This window comes from Jaculus jaculus, chromosome 4 (assembly GCF_020740685.1).
Source record: "Jaculus jaculus isolate mJacJac1 chromosome 4, mJacJac1.mat.Y.cur, whole genome shotgun sequence".
In the NCBI taxonomy this organism is placed as follows: Eukaryota; Metazoa; Chordata; class Mammalia; order Rodentia; family Dipodidae; genus Jaculus; species Jaculus jaculus.
This window is the reverse complement of record NC_059105.1, coordinates 41,413,345-41,435,806: the sequence shown is the minus strand read 5'-3', so window position 1 is coordinate 41,435,806 and position 22,462 is coordinate 41,413,345. Positions and strand designations below refer to the sequence as shown.

At 37.0% G+C, this 22,462-nt stretch overlaps 1 long non-coding RNA gene across 1 annotated transcript in view; it reads right to left on the bottom strand.

The window, feature by feature from the left end:
- The window catches only part of LOC123460280, a 38,481-nt gene extending 21,382 nt beyond the window's left edge, over window positions 1-17,099 (bottom strand). Inside the window, exons 1-3 of the long non-coding RNA XR_006636865.1 lie at window positions 16,993-17,099; window positions 8,995-9,202; window positions 4,144-4,252 (exon numbers count right to left, since the gene is read on the bottom strand). This is a non-coding gene — a long non-coding RNA (uncharacterized LOC123460280). The remainder of the gene's footprint in view (window positions 1-4,143; window positions 4,253-8,994; window positions 9,203-16,992) is intronic.
- Window positions 17,100-22,462: the final 5,363 nt, after the last annotated feature.

Sequence of the window (22,462 nt, the reverse complement as noted above, 5' to 3'; positions counted from 1 at the left end):
CTTCTCAGAACCAATCTCAGTGTTTCCTAGCCTTATCTTTTATGGCTATCCAGAACCACCAAAGCCCAACTTACACCCATTTCCCTCTGACTGGCAAAGTCATGTCAAGACTGGTTACACTCTGTCTTGTAAGTCAGAAAAGTTGTACCCAGTGTCAACATTGGGTCCATCTCCTGGATTGTCACTGGAATGGTAATGAAGGTCAGTGATGAAGGTCACAGTTTTTAATGGTAGAGAATTCTATGTCAAGACTGAACTTCTCTGCCAAATACTTTTCCTTCTGGACATTGGTGTTCCCTTCCAGACATGGACAACTGAATAAAAAATATTTTTAAATAACACTGTATCTTGACAAAAAACAGCCAAAAGTTGTTTTTTTGTTTTTTTTTTTCCCCTAGGAAAAACCTTAGTTTTATCTCAGCCCTTCACCACTCACCTGTTGTCTTTTTCAAAGCATCTGATCTACTGTTGGTTCATCATTTATCCTAGGAGTGAGTGTGATGGAAAGTATTTCCGTAACAATATCAATGCAAATATATATGTAGTCACTTGGGTGACACTAACAAGAAAAGCAAGCAGACAGGAAGTTCATTAAGAATGTACTTATAGAAAGTAAAAAGATGGAGTGAGGAGGAAGAAATAAGACATCTATTCTCTGTCTAGCATCCCCTACTGGAAGAATAAACTAGAATTGATGGTTGAATTGCATTTGTGATTGGGTGAGTCATTACCCTTGAATCATGAAACAGTGGGGAAGGTGGCTTAGAAGGGAAGAAAAAATAGCTGAGAAAAATGGCAGACAACTTTCCAAAGAATAGTTTTCTAGTTGCTTATTAATCTATAATTTTGAAATGTGTGTGTGTGTGTGTCACAAACACTGAACTGAGACTGGGGGAACAAAGAGAACTGGGAGGGGGTAAATATATCCATAGTACATGCTATACTTTTATGAAAATATCTTCAGTTTACACAATAAATGAATATATGCCAATGTCCTTTTCAAAAAGAAAAGAAATGCTTCCTGCCAAATGTGGTGTTTTGTTTTCTAGTCATGAGGGTGGACTGCCTATTCTAAAAGTGACTGGAAAGTGGGAAGGAAAGGAACTTGAAAGCAAAACAGATTTAGAGTCCAGTTTAGTAGGCAAGATTATTAGAAATAAAATCCTTTTGTAGCCTGTCATCTTGATGTTATGAAACTCAGTAGCATGTTTTTTTTCTCCATTCAAATGATTTTTTTGTTTTTAATAAGTTTGGCAAACACTATAAATGCTTTTGGCGGGGTCAACTTGAACTTGTGGCTTTTCTGAGCCACTGGGGTCTACACCTCAGAGAGTTTTCTGTTTTTACTGGAAGTTTAAATTTTGTTGACTGAACTGGCAGTTTCTTTGTGAGAGCACTGGAGTCCTTTAATGTTTTCTTTTTTTGGTCCCTTTTACTGTTTAAAAGAATGACTTGAGGATAAATTTGGTTCTGTGAGTAGATAAATAAAGCTGACAAAATTATAAATGACTGTGTTAACTGGAACAGGAAGGAGAAAATAATGAAGAATTAATTCTAAAAAGAAAACACACCCCTCAGTGAAATGCATGAAACCCTAAAGAAGACAAAAGCCACTTTAGAAAAAAAAATAGTATTTTAAAGAAAGGAAGCAATTGATTCTTCCTCTTGGAAAATAATAATAAAATAAACAACATGATTAAACCACTAAAAGTAGTGTGATAGTTCCTTCACATCTGATTTATAGCAGTTAACTTTCTCCTGTGAAGCATTCCATGTTCTAGTTACATAGCTAGTGTAACTTAGTATGTTAACATAAAAATTGTACCTCTTCATGGAAACATGAAGAATAAATAATTAAACTTATGTGTGATTATAAAAGAATGAGTCACAGAGACTCTTAGAACTTGACTGTGGAAAATAAATAGTTGACTATAGATTTAGGTGGGCTGTGAATAAAGTCTCAGCTGTGAACATCAGAATATTCACCTGCTGCACACACTACATGGGGGTCACAGAATCGTGTGTTCACAGGTTGACTCTGTCAGTGAGGTAGAATATAAGTGTTCTCTATATCCTTTGAAGCTTCCAATTGTGAATAGAGGAAAACCCACTAGAGAAAATAGACAAAAGTCAATTACTTTTATTTAGCTCATAATTTTTCCTCACTTTAATACATTTTTTTGTGTGTTTGGAAAATATTTTGAGGCTTGGGGTGCTCAAATTATTCGGCACTTACTGAAGGCCAAACATAGTAACCACAATAGTTTGTTCCAATTCTGCGCTCTGGTGAACAAAAGGCCACCATATATAGCATTCGTGTAGTACCCATTTGTAGAGAAATATCTGAACACTATTTGAACCAAGAACATTACCTTACTGACTCAAAAGATATTTAAATGGTTCCTAGTGTAATGTAATTCTGAGAGGTTTAAAAATATATACTATTGATGCATGCATCTGTGTGTGTCTCTCTCTCTACATATGGAAGTGTGCAAAGAATGGTGGTAGACACAATTTTATAATTTTGAGTTAACTCCAAATATTAATGTACACATAAACAAATACCATATAGAACACTTCTGGAGTGAACACTGTTGGAGAGAATTTAGCCAAGATAAGAAGCTTAGAACCATGCCTTACATATTATACCTGTTCACAAAGCATTGACTCTTTGTCCCTTACTCTACTTCCTTCATAGGGGAGGAGTATTTAGTAGTAGAACCCAGGAGGACTCTGTAGAGCTTAATCACACGTTTCTAGAATTGCATCTTTCACAGCCTGAAGCTATTAAACTTAAGCAGCCTAACTTTCCAAATGCTTAGATTCCTTACCTGTAAAATAAAACAGTACTCACCATGTAAAATAGTATATGTGGAAATATTATCAAGATAGAGGTGTATAAATAGTGCTACAAGCATAGTAAGTGGTCACAGATCTCTCAAAGTTCAATCTTGTATCAGTAACCACAAGATCAATTAAAATTAATACTACATACACAGATTATGACTAGGCTGAAGCCATCCATAACTACTCAGTCAGTTTACCCTTCACTAACCTGAGAGATGCTCAGTGTACATTACAGGATTGTTTTGGACTTTCTGTAGGCAGTTTTAGGGCAGAAGCATATGATTTGGTGCCATGAAGAAAGATAAGAAATCAAACCCAACTTAAATCATCTAATGTCTGTCTTCTAGCTTTAAAGTTTCATATTCCAGGTGTTTTATAGGTTAACCTTTAGATTTTTTAAAAAATATAATTTATTTATTTATCTGAGACAGAGAAATATGAGAGAGAGAGAGAGAGACAGAATGGGCATACCAGGGCCTCTAGCCCCTGCAAATGAACTCCAGAAGCATGTGTCCCCTTGGGCATCTGGCTTATGTGGATCCTGAAGAATTAAACTGGGATACTTTGGCTTTACAGGCAAACTTCTTAACCACCATGCCATCTCTCCAAACCAAACTTTAGGTCTTTAGCATCAACATTAAAGATAAAATTTGAAACTATGAACACACCAAAAGGCTCAGTGGGTGGCATATTCACCTGGACCTTGAGATCTTTCATTAGAAATGTTGGGGGAATCAAGTCAAGAGCTTTAAGAATTAATCAGATAGAGTTGGATATGGTGGCACACACACTTGTAATTCCAGCACTTGGGATGGTAAGACAAGACAGTTGTGAATTCAAGACTACATGGCTGCTGTGTAAATATATATAATCAGTCAGTGTGCTTGTTAACCTATGGATGCTTTCCTGAACTGTGCTGGCTAGAAATAATCTCTCACTTGTCACATGCAAATATGGTGCCAACTTGGACCTCACTTCTGAGGCAGGTTATAAATGGTAGCTATACCTATCTTGATAGCATTTTCTTTAGTTCTTCTTACTTCCTGGGCTGCTAAAATAGGTTGCCTGCTGTGAACCTTCATCTTGATGCATCCTGTGAGCCACAGAACTGCTTGTTCGGACCATTGAATGGGGGGATATTTTATTATGAATCATTAGTTATTTAGATAACACAGATGGCTAGGGCAGACAATGACAGTGATGGAACTACATAGTCTAAAACTGAAAATCAGAACCACATATGTTTTGTTTCCAACATAAATAGATTATACAACATTGTCATTTCCACATAATTACCTGGGACATCATAGGTATTTGGTACCCTTTTCCAATTCTTTTTGAGCTGTAATTTCCATAATTCTTTGTTCCTTCGAGTCTTACACAATGTAGTCATTTGTGAATATCCCTGTAAATGAACAACATGATGCCACCAAAAGCAACTCACAGAGTGAAGATAAGCCAAACCCCAACCAGTCTATCTCATAAGCCTCTGGTACAGTAAAGACCAACAGCTCCAGCAGCCAGCAAGATTGGCAGATCTGCTTGACTCACAAAACAACTCACCCTTGTTATACAATTGGAAGATCATGATATATAAGTACATATAATGCTAAAATTATTGTCAAAAGTATTTTACCTTTATTTCCAAAAAATTCCCCTAATTTTCAAAAACTGTTTGAAAAGATTTGTCATATACAACACCCCCAGTACATTATTTTACTAGTTCACACTGGTGGAAAAAAAAAAAAAAAAAAAAAAAAAACTAAAACTAAAACAAATCAGATACCTCAGTCTATATCATATGACAGAAAAAGGTTGTCCAAACTTTTGCTTTGACTATATTGGCATTATATGTCTTTCCAGTGACAGATGCCACTGCTGCCAAAATGTTTACTGCTTTGCAAACCACAGAGCAGGAGGAGAGTTCCACTCACCAAGGATAGCATCTCAAAGACTGACCACACTCTGGGGGTCCAGAACCTGGCTCAGCCAGAGCAGCCCTCACTTAGTCACCAGGTTGTGGCCATGACTTGCTAGGCATGTGTTAGATTTTGGAAGGTGGGAGGGAGAGGAGTGAGACCTAATATTTTCACTGTATCTTTTAAGAATTATGTGCTGTTAATGTCCTTACAAGTGCAAGAATATTCCATAGCCAAAAATCAAATGGCAAGAGGTTGTCTTTCTCTAGTAAATTTATTAGTGAGAAACTTCAAAGGAATATGTCTTCTAAGATTTAGAGCTGTGTTGTATACTGTGCCAAAGGTTCTGTCTAAAAATACAAAAGACAAGTCGCTGATTTTTTTAAAGTATTCTGTTGACCAGAGTGCTGAATTAATTGACAACAAAATGCTGGATTTAATACATCTGAGGGCGCATGAATTCCTTCTGTTTTGTGGCCACAAACTGAATTCTTAACTCTAGCCAGATGTTTTATGAATGAGCAAGACCACAATTCTATCACTTAATACTAGAAAAACAACCAAAATGTCTGATACACCAATGATAGCTCATAAATATCATCTCTAAATGCAGAGAAAAATATGTTCCCCAGATCTATGGAGTCTCATTTTATTTTTCGATGCCAATGATTGGTTTGTAGATTTAAATGATTAGTTATTTTGATCTCATGTTAACAAACATTTCTCCAAAAGTATAGAAATTTTAGCTCATGCAATGAAAATTAATACTTCAGCTTTACATAAACTATGTAGTTATACATTCACCAGTACTCAAACAATGTAGTTTCAGGATGTTAAAAACCAAATTAATGATGTTTACCTCTATAATGTTTTACAATACTTTCCATTCATTCTGCTTATTATACATTGAAAATATATTAATTAAATTCCCAGTTATACTTTTCAGACCTCTGTGCTATATTTAGAATGCTTTATGGAAGCAAATAAATATTTTAAGAAGTCTATATAAGGATAGTTTTAAATGATTTATTTTAGTCAAGAATAAATTATCATTCTTCTAATATAAATTTTGATAACCAAATTTTGATTACCATAATAAACAAGTGAATAAAAGAAAGGTATAATTTAGAAAAATTAAAGTTGTTTATAATTGATTTTAGCATTTATGATAATCCAATAGTATCCAAGGTATTTTTAAAAAAACTCACAATGATTCATCATGAAGAGAATGTTGAAGGAAAAGAAAAGCTTAATAGTGCTTAACTAATGCTTAACATATTTTATTTGTATATCAAAAACCTTAAAAATGTTTGTAAGACTCTATAAGTATACATATTTATGAAGACAGTAAGAATGCAGTCAAAATGACAGGTAAACATATAAATTTATGCGGATATCAACAAATACAGTCAAAATTAACAAGTAAAGTCCTTTACGCAGATTTATGCAATGAAAAGTCATAGATGCTAAGAAAAAATTGAATATATATGTTTCATAATTGGTAAACCATTCCTTCATGTGGACAAGGTTTCATGCTGGTCCCTGGGATACAGATATGAACATCATTAGTCCATGAAATGTTCTCCATCCACTCAGGCTGAGGATGTATCTTAGTGGTAAAGTACTTGCTTAACAGGAACAAAGCCTTTGGTTTAGTTTAATCTATTTTGTTCTGAAGTGAGATTAGCACTAAGAACAAATTAAACAGAGAAGACAAACAATTTTATTATAATTTTCTTTGTATTATTAGAGTTTGAGGGCCAGACATTATTCTAATTTTCTGCATTTTCCAAGTATGATTTTAGGATCATATGTTACTTTTGTATTTGCAAGATAGCATGACCTTAGTCTGGAGATAAAAAATAAATAAATAAGCAAACTAAGATTTTTATTCTCCTTCACCTGCCACCAACCTTTTCTTGAAATGCTTGTGCTGAGCAGCTGGTAGCAGAACCGCATCACAGAATGATCAGCTGTGAGGAAGGGCGGGTTGTCTGCATTCCACTCCCACTCACCTGCCTCCTAGGACCTGGGATTTGTGGGGGCAGGACTGGGAGGTTTCTACCCATCTTGCACTGACTCCATCTGCCTCTGAAACAAGCCATCCATGATGAAAAGGGGGAGAAGGCACACTATAAAGTTTTCTCAACACTCATTACCACCTCAATTTTCATCCTTTAATATCTGTATTTCCCTATTCAGTCTGAAGACAAAGTTTGGCATATGATGGGCAACTGTCAGAAAGAAGGCCCAAGTACAGGACACCAGGTAGAAGGTGTCCACAAGAGGCCCTCTTCTTGTAGTTATTGCAAATGGCTAAATTGGTATTTGCAAGCAAATGTGACCAGTTTCTCAAAAATAAAGAAGATGAGGGCCAGGCGTGGTGGTGCATGCCTTTAATCCCAGCACTTGGGAGGCAGAGGTAGGAGGATCGCCGTGAGTTTGAGACCACCCTGAGACTACATAGTGAATTCCAGGTCTGCCTGGGCTAGAGTGAGACCCTACTTCGAAAAACAAAACAAAAAGGAGATGATTGTAAATAAATGAAGTAGAATGAGAGAGGGTGAGGGAGAAGGATGGAAGGAAAGAGGGGCGGATGAAGGAAGGAAGGGAAGGAAGGAAGGAAGGGAAGGAAGGAAGGAAGGAAGGAAGGAAGGAAGGAAGGAAGGAAGGAAGGAAGGAAGGAAGGAAGGAAGGAAGGAAGAGAAGGGAAGGAATAAAACCTTGGTAATTGGTAACTTTGATAATATCAGAGTAAACAGAAAGAAGTCTGAGTAAAATATGAAGTAGAAAACTTTTACTAGGTCTTAAGTTGATAAAGTTCTACCAAGTGCCAGGCAAAATTGTTAGTTCTTAAGAATGTTTAATCTTTATGTGGGAAAATGTATCCACATGTTTTAGGAGTTAGGGGACTTTTCCCCCCAATAATTATTTCTTCCTCTAGTCCTGGAAGTTAATTTTTTTAGTGCTTAATAATAATGATACAAAAACATTTCCCTTCCTAGTCTGCAGTGCACTAGCAATATTTGTTAAATAGCAATAAAAATTAAAATTTTGGTTTTTTTTTTGAGGTAGGATCTTGATCTAGCCCACACTGACTTGGAATTTACTATGCCATCTCAGGGTGGCATCGAACTCATGGCATTCCTCCTATCTCTGCCTTCCTAGTGCTAGTATTAAAGGCGTGTACCACCACACCCAGTCAGTTATTAAAATTTATCAAAATTGGGCTGGAGGGATGGCTTAGAGGTTATGGCATTTGCCTGCAAAGACAAAAGGACCCAGCTTCGATTCCCCAGGACCCACATTAGCCAGATGCACAAGGGGGAGCATGTGTTTGGAGTTTGCTTGCAGTGGCTGGAAGCCCTGCCGTGTATTTTCTCTCTCTTCCCCCACCCCACTTTCTCTCCCTTTTTCTCTGTCAAATAAATAAATGAATAAAAATAAAATATTTTTTAAAAATTGGGGTCATATATGTTATATACAATGCTTTCACAAAACCTAATTTGTATAAAACATTTAATTCTATGAATAATATAAAATACTTATTCCTATATTATACATATTATTTGTCAAAGATTATGTTTCATCTAGTGATGGATGGAGCAGAAATTTTTTATGTTTATTTATTTATTTGAAAGTGACAGACAGATATAGAGGCAGAGAGAGAGAGAGAGAATATGGGCACAACAGGGCCTCCAGCCACTGCAAATGAACTCCAGATGTGTGTGCCCCCTTGTACATCTGGCTAATGTGGGTCCTTGAGAATTAAGCCTCGAACTGGGGTCCTTAGGCTTCACAGGCAAACACTTAACCACTAAGCCATCTCTCCAGCCCTGGAGCAGAAATTTTAATCAATAACATAAGACTCCCAATCCAGCATTCTTAAAATTAAATACAATGTCCTACTCTATTAAATATACTTCATATATATGTGCACATGTAGTCTAATTCTATCCCTCTGCCAATGTAGTTTGATGATACCTTGATTATTACTAAGTGAAGTATCCTTTATTATTTTCACTTAGAAATTATCCTGGATATTATAATACATCTCCTTTTCTAGATAAACTTTAAGAGTAGTTTGTCAAATTCTATTTTTTTGAAATTCTTACTGGAACTTTAATAGCTATTATGTGGAGTTATAAAATTAATAAGTTAATCATGATAGAATAACAACATATCCTCAATATTAAGCATTATTTTGTCCTTCCATGTTTTACCTTACCTTTAAAGATTTAAGTTGTCCATGGAGCTTTTTGGGTTGGATTCGTTTTGTTTGTCCAATGTGTTTAGGTGGATGGTTAAGTTATTGAACCTCAGTTCAGAGAGATTTGCTCAACCATGTTTATAGCTGCTCAATTTATAATAGCTAAGAACTGTCATCAACCCAGACATCCACCATTAGATGAACAGACAACCAAGATGTGGTATATCTACAAGATGGAATTGTACATAGCAGTAAGGAAAAATGACACAATGAAATTTGAAGATAAATGGTCAAACTTGGAACAGTTCATTCTCAGTGAACTCACCAAATCAGAGAAAGACAATTGTCACATGATAGCACTCATCTGCGGCTCCTTACCTGAATCTGCCTGAGATGCTGGACATGTATAATAGACATCTCAAGGACTGGACAATAGGGAGGGTAGGGTAGGATGGGAGGGGACACAAAACTGGACCCAAATGGAACTGGTAACATAAAATCCTATATCTTGAATGACATACTAAAAGGTTGAACCTTCATCAGATCCTAGAGAGAACACCTGAATCACAGGGCCTTGGAGAGAGTATGATGAAGACTAACCTTAATCTCTTGTTTCTCTCTCTCTCTCTTCTCTCATTCTCTTGTATATTACCTATCTTTTCCTTCCTTCTTTTCCCTTGGCGCTGGCCTGTAACTTCCAGTATCAGGATGTGGTTAACATCCACAATGAGCTGTTAACCAGAGAGACCTACAAGTTTTCACAAAAGAAGATAGATTTCTGTGAGAGAAATTGATTACCCCCCCAAAGGTTAATGGTAAGACCCTACTACCACAGACACCATAAGCTATTGGTACACAACATGGAGAGACATGACTAGAATCTGGAAGAGTGTCAGTCTCCAGTTAGCTAGTCTAATGCCAGAAGGTGCTACATAAGTGATTGGGGGAAAATGGCCAACATCTGTCCAAGCAACTCATGATCTAAGTTACTCAGCAGCAAAAAAGCCCTGACATGATACTCAAGTGTAATAGTGGCACAAAACCATGGTGGGTAACCAACTGCTCTTGAATTGGCTAATGGATCCGCTCAGTGAAATAGAACCCATAGCTGGAAATGGGACACAAGGCAGAGCCATACCTAAAAAAAAAATGAGTTCACTGTCCAATATAAAGCTCCCACCAATTGTGGGCTACAAGAGGGCCTACACTTATTAAGTTCTCTCTAAAATAATAATTGTTATCCCATTTATCTGGTGCTGACTTCACTCTCCATTGGAAAACCTGCTTCTCTTTTTCAGATGGATGCAGAACTTGAGGAGAGAAACCGCCCACCACACCTGACCAGGGCCCCAGCTGAAACCATAGAATAATTGGGGAAATGAGCAAGAGTGCTGCCTTCTTGGTGAACTGGTACCAGAATAAGGGTGAAGGAGATAGATGCAGAGAACACTCAACTCCTCCCAAACCAGACATTCAGAGACACAGAGGCTCCCAAGACCTCATCTCTGAAGTAGACCTAAAACGAGTCCAACATGGCTCAGGGAAATTCGTGGAAGAGGAGGCAGAAAGATTCTAAGAGACACAAGTTGAGACATTAGGTACAAAGACATTTCCTCTTCCCTATAACTGATGGCTACGCCCACAATGCATGACCCACAATCCCCAGTGGAGGGTTCCTTTCTAGGGGGGAGGACAGGGAAGAGGCTAACGATGATAGCAGCATGTCTCTTTACACACTGAATGTGTACATAACTAATAATTAAGTTGACCATGTGGGATTTTTTTTCTTATCATTGCTTAAAGTAGCCCATTACATTTTAGCAATAATCCTACTTCATCATCACATGTATACTACTGGGCTTTAGATTGCTCAGTTTTACTATTTTAAAATATCTTTCTCTATTCATGAGTGTAATAGATCTATTTTTCTATAATCCTCATCTAATTTTAATTTATCATAATAATTTTCATCTGTAGAATGAGTTAAGAAACTTTGTAAGAGCTATCAAGTTTACATTGCTGGTATAAATGTCTGTGGTATTTTTCAGAGTCAGAACCTAGAATAGCTATTTAATTTTGTATATGATTATTTATCTAATCTAAATTTTCATGTGTTTTAAGGTTTCTTGGCATTTTTCTTAGGAAAGGAATTTTATTTAAAAACCTATTTTACATCTATAGCCGTGCTCTATTTGTTTATAATAATGTTTCTTTAAGTCTACTTTTAAAAAAATAAAATTTGGCAAAGATTATTCTATTTTATCCTTTTTAGAAAAACAGCTTTTAGTCTTATTGATTGAGTCTGTTTTTAAGTCTGGTTGTTTTTGTTCTATTTTATTAATTTTCACTTTTATCTTTATTAACTTCCTTCTGTTTTTGCTTACTTTTTATTCCTTTTCCAGCTCCTTGAGTTGAATTGTTGATTCATTCTATTTTCATTTTCCTTGTTTCCTAATAAATTTAAGTTCATAATTTTCTTTTCTTGCAATCATTTTTGCTCAATCACAGAGATTTTTATTTGTAATCCTCTCATCATGCTTCATTTCAAAATACTTTATTTGAATTTTTATTTTCTCTTTAACCTAATAATTATTTATTAGGTGTTTAAAACATTCAAGTTGATTGATTTGTTTATTGTCTGTTCCTAACTCCTAATTTTATTGTACTGTGGTAGAAATTATACTTGTTATTATTTCTGCTTTGGGTAATTTAACATTTTTGTAGCCTAACATAATGGTTTAGAAAATATTCTGGTCCTTAGTTTGGTAACTGGCACACAGCAAATGCCCAGTACTCAAAGAAAAGGTTTTATTTGTTTTGCACACACATTTGAAGAATGTGTGCACATGATTTATTTTTGCTGACTTATTTTATATTTATTAGTTCAATTATAAATCATTGATAATTTTTGTGTACTTGACTTTTGAAGAGTAAAATAATTATATTAAATGCTTCTACTCTTTGAAATCCTACATGTCTGATTTTTTTCTTTTCATCTTCCATATATTTCATCCTACAGTACTTTGGTGGAAAAATAATTATTTCACTTCATATCTTTTTCGTAGATATTAGTATTTATGGCCTTATTTACATAGTCATCTTTTTTCATTAGAATTCACTATTTCCACAATTTTATTATCTTTTTTATTTTTAAGTAAACTGGATATTGATGTATAACATTATTTTCTTTTTAATATATCTCTCCCAAAATGGATGAGAGTAATAAAATACATATATATTAACAGTTGAATTTGATGTATTTACAATTACTGTTATCCTGATTTAATATATTTTGAGATCATAAAGACCGTTCATCTGTTATGCTTTCTTGCTAGTTACTACTTTAGTGGCTTATCATTCTGTACATGTCCCTATTTCCATCATTCTTTCCCTTAAGTATCCATTCTGTTGGGCATGCCCATGTGCTGCAGGGTGAGCAGATCCTCTAGGGATGATTTACAGTTGCTGAAAGCCAGTGGTGGTAGTTTCACTTCTTTAAATTGTGATGGCCTTGGGCGGGGTTATGTAATGTTAATACTCTCTAATGAGAATAAATCTACTTGGAATTTATAGGAAAGTTTTCTGAACTGTCTAAAAGTTAAACACACACACACACACATTGATTCTTGTTCAGGAAGTCTGTAATGTCCAGAAAAATGTATGTCATCTTCCTATTCATGTCTAATTTAAAGATAAACAACTCTCCTGTTGCAGTTACTTTCTCATTGCTGGGACAAAACACCCAACCAAAAGCAGCTTATCTGAGAATAGAGTTTACTTCCCCTTACAGTCTCAAGGGTTTCATCCTGGCATGATAGAGCAGAGACTGGGAAAAACCTCTTGTCACATACCCTAGTAGATTTTGGCAAGAGCGAGCAGCTCCATTGAGGTCCTTCCTCCGTGATAAATCTCCTCCAGCAAGCCACCATCTAGGGATTTGGTATGAATTATAATCACACATACATGAGGCTACGGGGAATTTTCAAATTCAAACCATCACAACTCGGGCTGGAGAGATGGCTTAGCTGTTAAGCACTTGCCTGTGAAGCCTAAAGACCAGGCTTCGAGGCTCGATTCCCCAGGACCCACATTAGCCAGATGCACAAGGGGGTGCACACATCTGGAGTTCATCTGCAGTGGCTAGAGGCCCTGGTGTGCCCATTCTTTCTTTCTCTATCTTCCTCTTTCTCTGTCTGTCGCTCTCAAATAAATAAATAAATAAATAAATAAATAAATAAATAAATAAATAAAAATAAATAAACCACCACAAGCCTTAAGAAGGCAGACAAGAAAACAGAAAGAAGTTCAACCTTTTATGTGTGCTTGAGTCAAATGAACCAAATAATTATTTGATATGAGACACTTGTTTAATCTCTCAGTTATCTGTGGAGTTCTATTTTTCCCAAGCATGAAATTCAAGTTCTATCAACACCTTCCCTCATACTCCTGAAGATATTGTCTTTTAAATTTTTTATTTGCAAATGAAGCGAGCCAGAGAGAAAGAGTGAAAGAGGAAATGGACACATCAGGCCTCTAGCCACTGTAGACAAATTCCAGACACATGCAACATTTGTGCATCTGGCTTTATGTGGGTACTGGGGAACGGAAGCCATTCTTTAGGCTTTGCAGACAAATGCCTTAACTGCAGGACCATCTATCCAGCTCACTTCTGAAGATAATCTAACTTGACTTTTAGCATACATACAGTCAAAGAGAAATAGAAGAGAGACAGTCAGAGTGAATGGGCAGGCCACAGCCTTCAACCACTGCAAACAAACAAACTCCAGATGCGTGCAGTACTTTGTGCATGTGGCTTTACATGGGTACAAGGGAATCAAATTTGCAGGCAAGTGCCTTAATTGCTGAGCCATCTATGTGGCCCCTACATATTTTTTTTTTAATTTATGTTGTAACATAATAGCTACCAGTTAATTGACTCATCTCCAAATGCGCTGTTCATTGTCTGCTCTGAGAAAATTTAACTGGGCCCTTAAACCATTTCCTTTGTCTTATAGAATGAGGCTAACGTTTGTCAGCAGAGGGCAATGGAGAAGCATTGAGGAAGGTCGACTTCTTCTCTGGTACTATTTCACTGACTCAGCCTAGCTTTTGTCTCCTAGGCAGCTTTCTTAGTACCCAATCCTTACAATGCATGGGGTGGAGAACTAGTGGCCAGCTGCTTCTTCTGGCTTCTGACCTGAGTGATTTTGCATGGATGTGCTTCCAGAGAGACACCATCTTATGAACAGCAACTTAGAAGGCAGATTTTCCATAAGTTACAATGGTGCAGCACTACAGTGAACTCCTAGCCAGTGACTCATGAGTTTGTTCTCCCTAACCAGGCCTGGATTTCAGGGGCTTGTGTGAGTGTGTGTGTGTGTGTGTGTGTGTGTGTGTGTGTGTGGTGTGTGGAGGTGGAATGCTCACTGGGTGTTCTATAATTGAGGCAGTAATTGTTTCACACTGCTATTTCTATATTCTTTGAAATTCTCCTTAAATCATATGAAGTAACCTCCAATCCTATGTGCTAATTATGCTGTATATTAAACTTTCCTTTCTGAAAGTTCTATGTTATGTAGTTTCTGTCACAATTAAACCTTGACCAAAAATATTTATTATTGATCTTTCCATATTTCCAACCAGTCAAATTATCTTCTTGCTGGTAAAATAAACATTATTCCAATAAGCAATATTCTATGCTATTATTATATTTACTAATACTTTAAATACTTTATGCTTTCCCTTACTCTTGTAATCCATAAAATCTGTCCTAACAGCTATTGTTAGTAATAATGAAAATTTATGAACACCTTTCCATACCATATTTTACTAAAATCTCACATGAAATACAGGGTCTTACTGTAGCCCAGCCTGACCTGGAACTCATTTTGTAGCTCCAGGCTAGCCTCGAAGTCATAGCGATCCTCCTACCTCTGTCTCCCTGGTGTTGGTATTAAAGGCCTGTGGCTCCACACCTGTATAATAATTGAAACTTTCAATTGAGGACAGCATGTCCTGTAGTACCTTAGTTCCCATTTTCCTCTGTTCTTCCTTACAGAGTTCCCAGCTTAGCTAGACAACTATGGCTCTGTGTTCATGTGACCAGTACCTGGAAGGTGCTGGACGTGGAGAGGCACACCCTTTTCCTTCTCCTACTATTAGGAAAGCATTGAGGTTGCCTGAAGAGTGCACAGCTTCTTTGGACCATGATGTGGTCAACAGTGACAGAAAGAAGGCAGCATGAGCCTAAACCTTCATTAATTCTGGAACCCACACATAACTCCAGAATGCCTACATCTCCATACAGGAGAAACTTATGTATTTAAAATTTCCCTGTTTTGCTTGTTTGTTTGTTTTGTTTTTAGGTCTTCTTTTACTCAAGACCAAAGACAGTTTTGACTAAGCACAAGGGCAGATGTCTGCCAGGCACCCCAGCACCTCCCTTCTGCTTCCACTCCGCCACACATTGTATCTCTTCACACCAAGTGTTGGCAGGCGCCCCAGCTGGATCATGCCCACAACTTAAGTTAACCTACTCTTTCTGATACCATTCTGCTTTTTGTTTGTTTGTTTTTGTTTTTCTAGATAGGGTCTTGCTCTAGCCCAGACTGACATGGAATTCACTATGTAGTGTGAGGGTGGCCTCAAACACATGATGATCTTCCCACCCCTGCCTCCAGAGGGCTGGGATTAAAGGCGTGGTGGCTCCATTCCACTTTTAAATTTTCACAAGACTTCAAATCAGAAAAACCTATAGGCGTTTTCATGGTGACCTTGGGTAAACCATGCTAAGCTCTACTCTCAAGTTTGTTTTTTTTTGTTTTTCATGTATCAGTTGATAATGACACCCACTTACAATGCTCGGAACAATACTGTAAGGCACATAATATCCTTGCTCTTTTGTAGATGGGCAGGGTTTCAGAGAAGTTGGGTTCTCAAGAGTACACAAGTCAGCAAGTAACAGAAAAGGAATTCAAATTTGAGTCTGTTCTCAATGCTGTGGTCCTTCAGGTACACTAATGTGGTCTATTACTTGTCATTTGAATAGCAACTGAGATAACATGTGCCAGATAGATTACTTGTCACATAGCAGATGCATATTTTGTGAGAATTATCTCTCCCTCTGCTCCCACATGTTGCTTTCATTCCCTTTTTCACATGGCTTTACCTTAGGACAGCTTTGTGAAAGAATCGGTCTGGATGAATTTCATGTTTAAATGAAAATATCACCGAGTACAATTTTACCCTTGAAGAATCCCAGGCTCGGTAATTTTTCAACAGATTGAATGCATTAAGCTTTTGTATATACATAGACCCATGCTGGAAGATATACAAAGTTAATCGAAGAGTAACAATTTCTGTCCTTTAAGAACTTACAGCCTAAAATATCCCACAGAGATGTGGCTCAAATGCACAAATTCAAACAAACATCAACACATGAATAAAGAAGGACAGTACAACCTTTCAGCCCTGTGTTGAACAGAACTGCTTTTAACATATACACACAAATTAGAATAATATTTGAACACAAGCTAGAACACACTCCTTTGTGAAAGGGAAGGAGGGAGTGTTCTTCTGAAAGGAGAAGTCATCCTCCCAATCAAGTTTACACCCTAGAATTTCTCTAACTGACCAACAGTGCCAAGAAAACAAGTTTTCTGAGGCTAGGGAGCAAAAATTGAGTTTGTCCAAACTAATTATTCAACAAAATGTTTAAAGGGACCATATTTATTTTGTGACAATATGAAAAGAAATAACTCCCAACTGGTATTTTTTCAGCCAAAAAAAGGTGCAGCAGCAACTAAATAAGAATCCCCCCCACCCCCCACCTTGGTTTCATCATTTAAAAGCCTTTTCTCCATTAGGCGATTATAAACTATAAAACATACTTGGGGGGAAAAAAATCACAACACAAGGAAACCAACTAGCTAAAATGTTAAGGAACCTTGTCTCCATGATTATAACAATGCACCTAAGAACCTTGCTTTTTCATTTTCAGTGAAATGCTTTCCTCACCTTGCTTCTGGAGTGCCGAAGCTGCATGCACAGTATAGTGGATCTCTCCACTGGTTCAAACGCTGTACACCCCTCTCTCGCTTCCCTATTGTTCACCTTCCCATTCTCAGGGCCTGCAATTCATGTAGGAAAAAGTTTTCATAATAAATTTTAGTCAGGTCAACTCAGCCCCTTTATAAAGTTTCAAAGAAGGAAGTTTCAGTTGCAGCCCCTGGCCAAAACAACCACCTGTGTTTTGATAGATTAAAAAAGAAATTCAACATTAAAAACAAAGCAAAACTCTCTACTCCTGTTTGTGAACTGTGTCTGTTAGATTAACCTGGAAATTAGAGTGGGAAAGATCCTGCAGTGATTCTATCACTGAATATAAAGACAGCCCCAAGCTGAGGGTTTTCATCTTCATCTGATTTATTCCTTCCTTTCTCCATCATTTCATTCCCAAGGCAGTGACTCAATCTTTTCTCCTATTGAAGTCATTGAAAGAGTGAAATCTATCTTAGCCAAACAAAATAATTTCATTCATCATATCATAGTCACATCGATGGAGAGTTTGCAAGTAAAAAATAAAGCATTAAAAACCATCTTTTAAAAAAGTACATATTTTTGACCCATGAGATCTTTTCTGTGGCCATAAGACAACTCAGTCTAATCTCTTTATTACTGATTTATTATTCAACTATTTGCTGAATGCCCAGTGAATGACCATGCACTATACTAGATGTGTACTGTTTACAACACAGCTAATATTCTGTGGTCATAACCATACCCCTTATCATCCAACCAAAGTATGAGCTCCTTGAGAGTAGGGATGCAGAGAACTAGGAGAGCTATATTTCATTGCTTATCAAAACAGTATTTTCTCAATAAATACTTTGTTCATTAAAGGCCAGGCTTATTTTACACGTTTTGTCTGATCTTAAATCCTTGAAAAAAAATAACCATCATGACCCTTTCTCAGTTAAAATTTTTGATGTTTCTTTCTGGTCTGTGGAATGCAATGGGCACAGTTTACCTCTCTACAAGTTAGCAGGAAATTGAATTCCTGTCTTTGGGGATTCACCTACATTTCAGACTCTGCCAGATGTGCTGGTTACACATGCCTGCTTTGTGAATACAGTGAGTCCAACTTATTTTATTGACTGCATTAAAACAATGGCTAATTTTATTCCAGACTCCACACAGTGCCACAGAACTGTATCTACCATAATGACATAAAAACTTAAATATTTAGTACTAGACTTGCCAACTGAAAATATACCCTTTGTGATATGGATGGGCTTGAAACTATTATTAAAGAAGTGTCATTCCAATTCTTTAATAACTGATTTAATATACATATGCAATTTCCCCCCTAAAACACATAACAAGGTAAATGTGTATACACCATTTAGTTCTAAGCACAGATCTATCACAGGATATAAAAGCAGGGCTTTGTCATCTAAGCTGATTTTGACTTCCTGACACTGAGGGAAAATGGAAAATTGTTAAATGTCTATATCCTCTATATGGTGCCAAAATATTGATGTGGAACTTAGTAATTCAGTAGAAAAATATTGTCTACTACCCTTAGCCCATCATCCACCTCTGGATGAGATAAAATAAACGAACATCACAAGTTAAAAATTTCTGTAGAGGAAGTTGTTAGGGTACCTTTGCCATTTCTCTTCTTCCTAAAAGGAGAATAATACTGCTTGCCACCAACCACAGACCCATTTTGAGGAAATGAGGAATTTGTGAACCTCGTGGAAACTCTGAGATGAGTCTTTTGTGATTTGCATACTGGCAATGATTTTCTACTTAGAAAATATTAAAAGACTCAAGCTGCCTCTGATGGCATAAAAGAAAGGGAGATATAATGTAAGAATTCCTCACCTCCACCACTGACAAAGATCTGGCTTTGAAAGTGTTTGGCTTTGAGTTATACTGAGTCAGTAACTACAAATGTTAGATCTAGTCAGTTACTCCACTTGAGTATGTGGGCTCTACCACTAGAAATGAGCTAATGGTCAAATTTATAAGGGGCAAGATAAGGACACATCTTCTGAATTAGGGAACAAGAAGTCCTTAGTGAGGATAATCATGTTAAATTCCCAACAATTGCCTCAGAAGAAAAAAAAAAAAGGCAGCATTCTTTCCATTTTGGCAATCATCTTCCCAACAAATAGAACATGAATACTAGGTTGCTATTCATTATGGTCTGATTTTGAAATGACTCCTCAAACTCATGTTGTGAATGCTTGTTTCCCAGCTGATGATGCTATTTTGGAAGGCTTTGGAACCCTTAGAAGGTGAAAATGAGCAGGAGGGAATAGCTGATCCTTTATGATATGAACAACCTCTAACAACCACTCCTGCTACCATTAACTAAGCTGCTCCTCCAGTCTTCCCCACAATAATGGGTTGAAAATTCTTGAAACCATGAGCCAAAACAAATCTTTCCTCCTTCAAGGTGTTTCTGTCAGGTATTGTGGTCACAGCAATGCATAAGTAACAGACACTAACCATCTAAGTATCTTCCCTCTTCCAGAGCCCCTATTTTTCCTCTAACCTAATCCCAAGGGCCAGTGATAGCCTAACGATTGCAGTATCCATTACCTTTGCTCTTGGATGACACATGCAATACTTTATGGGAAAGTCCAAGCTTCCCCAGCAGACTCCTGTGCAGAGAGGAGCAAATCTCTGACCAAACTGCCATCCACATGACAAACCTGTCTTCAAATAGACCATACCACCCCCAGTCACTCACCCATGCTAGACCATGTACAGCAGTAATGTGGTAGCCTCACCCAAACTGCAGATTGGTGGGAAAACATAAATTATTTTTGTGGTATAATGCTATTACCTTTAGGAGTGTTTTATATCTAGAAACAATAACCAGAACAGATTGCTGAACCCAAGGGATATTGGAAAACTTTAAAAAGCCATTAAAGTTTTCATAAGAGGTATACTTCAACTGATTTAAAAATCATTGAGAAGTCTCTGAAGTCTGTTTGAGAGGTTGTCCAGAAATGAAAGGAAAACTCTAATTTCTCCCCAGTGGCTTGGAGCTCATTGGGAAGAAACAATAAGGGTAAATAAGTAAAACTACAATAAATAAATGATGTCATTGATGTTTATATTGGCCTGCACTACGCATCTCACCTCTTAAGTAAAGAAGGTAACCAGTTAAATAAAACTAAGGATAATCATGCACAGAGTTTAGAAGGGCTGGCAAGTGAGTTGTAGTAGTACCTTAAAGACACAAAAATCTAAGCCGGGCGTGGTGGCGCACGCCTTTAATCCCAGCACTCGGGAGGCAGAGGTAGGAGGATTGCCATGAGTTCGAGGCCACCCTGAAACTCCATAGTGAATTCCAGGTCAGCCTGGGCTAGAGTGAGACCCTACCTCGAAAAACCAAAAAAAAAAAAAAAAAAGACACAAAAATCTTGACGATTGTGTTAGAAAGTTTCTTTGGGGTAAAAACCAGGATGTTAAGTTTGAAACTCATCAGCAGACATATTCAAAGTGAGCATAAGATTGTAATTACCTCATGGTATGTATCGCATCTCAAATACTGGAACAATGACAAATGATGAATGAATGAATGAATGAATGAGAGGCTTGCTGGATAATTAACCTGTATTACTGGAAGTCACAATACCTAAATTACAAAAATGGTTTCCATTCTTGAATTGATCTTTACCTTCAACAATTTGGCTGACAGTACAGTGTACCACTTTCCTTAGACAAGCGTCCTCTGGCTACACCACAAATTAGGACCATAGTACACCCTCACAGGAGTCAAAAGAGGCAAGATTTGTTCTGTACACACCAGGCAGAAAAAATTAGACTGAAGAAATTAGGAAATTTTTAATAATATGCCCATGCTACCAGATCTTTAAAATTAGAAGAGTAATATTTATTATAAATATCATTAAAAGTTTATTACTACTAAGAAATATTATGTCAAAATACAAATGGTTGTCTCTCTAAGTCTTTCATAAAATGCTTATTAAGGGCTGGAGGGATGGCTTAGTGGTTAAAGAACTTGCCTGTGTAGCCTAAGAACCCAGGTTCGATTCACCAGGTCCCATTTAAGCCAGATGCACATGGTGGAACATGTGTCTGGAGTTTTTTGCAGTGGCTAGAGACCCTGGCATGCCCATTCTCTCTCTCTCTCTCTCTAATAAATAAATTAAAAATAAAATCCAAAAAAACGCTTATTAGAGTTATTCACATTATCCAGTCATATTTGTCATTTTGAGCATTTGTTATGCTCCAAATATTATTTCACACACAGTAAAATAGGGGATTTAAAATTGATATAACCAATTTTATTATTAAGGAATAAGAGTTCATTTATCTAAAGTCACATCTCAGAAGAGCAGAAGAATAACTCATATATTTTCACTTCAGGATTTTTTTCATAGTACACTGTATATGATATTCTTCAGATACTCAACTTCAATAATTCAAAACTTTGTAGGATGGTGGGTGAGGCAGACAGGTAGGAGAGGGCACCTGAACTGACACAAGCGAGAGACACTCTGGGCTTGTGTGGAAATTGCTGTGGGACTGGGCTCACTGAACAGTACTGTGGGCAAGTATGCAGAGCGGATTAAGCTTCCGCATGCAGGGATCGATCTGTTTGCAGAAAAAACCTTCCTGAACAAACACCCCAGTAGTTCACGATCTTAAACAGTCATTCAACCAATGGGATCATATGAAGCTGAAGAGTTTCTTACAGACAAGCATACAATAAGCAAAGGCAATAGATTACCCACAGAATGGGAGAAAATATTTGCTGGTTATTCAACTGATAGAGGCCTAATCATAAAATGGGACAAAGTGCTGAACAGGCAGTTCACAGAGGAAGAAACACAAATGACAAACACACACTTAAGAAAATGTTCATCATCCCTAATCATCAGAGAAATGCAAATTAAAACAACTATGAGGTTCCACCTTACCCCAGTAAGGAGGGCAAACATCAAAAAATCAAACAAAAATAAATGCTGGTGAGGATGTGGAGGAGTAGGAACACTCATCCACTGTTGGTGGGAATGTAGGATGGTACAACCACTTTGGAAAGCAATATGGAGACTCCTGAAAAAGCTGACTATAGAGTTACCAACAGACCCAGTTATTCCCTTACTGGGCATCTACCCTAAGACCTTCAAACCACAGGCCAGAGAGATTTGCTTAACCATGTTTGTAGCGGCTCAATTCATAATAGCTAAGAGCTGGAATCAATCCAGATGTCCATCACTAGAAGAATGGATAACTAAGATGTGGTATATCTTCACAATGGAATTCTACACAGCAGTAAGAAAAAATGACACAAAGAAATTTTAGGAAAAATGGGTGAACCTCGAACAGATCATCCTCAGTGAACTTACCCAATCACAGAAAAAAAAATTGCCACATAGTCTCACTCATCTACAACACCTAACCTGAATCTACCCAAGATACCTTACATACCCAGCAAGCA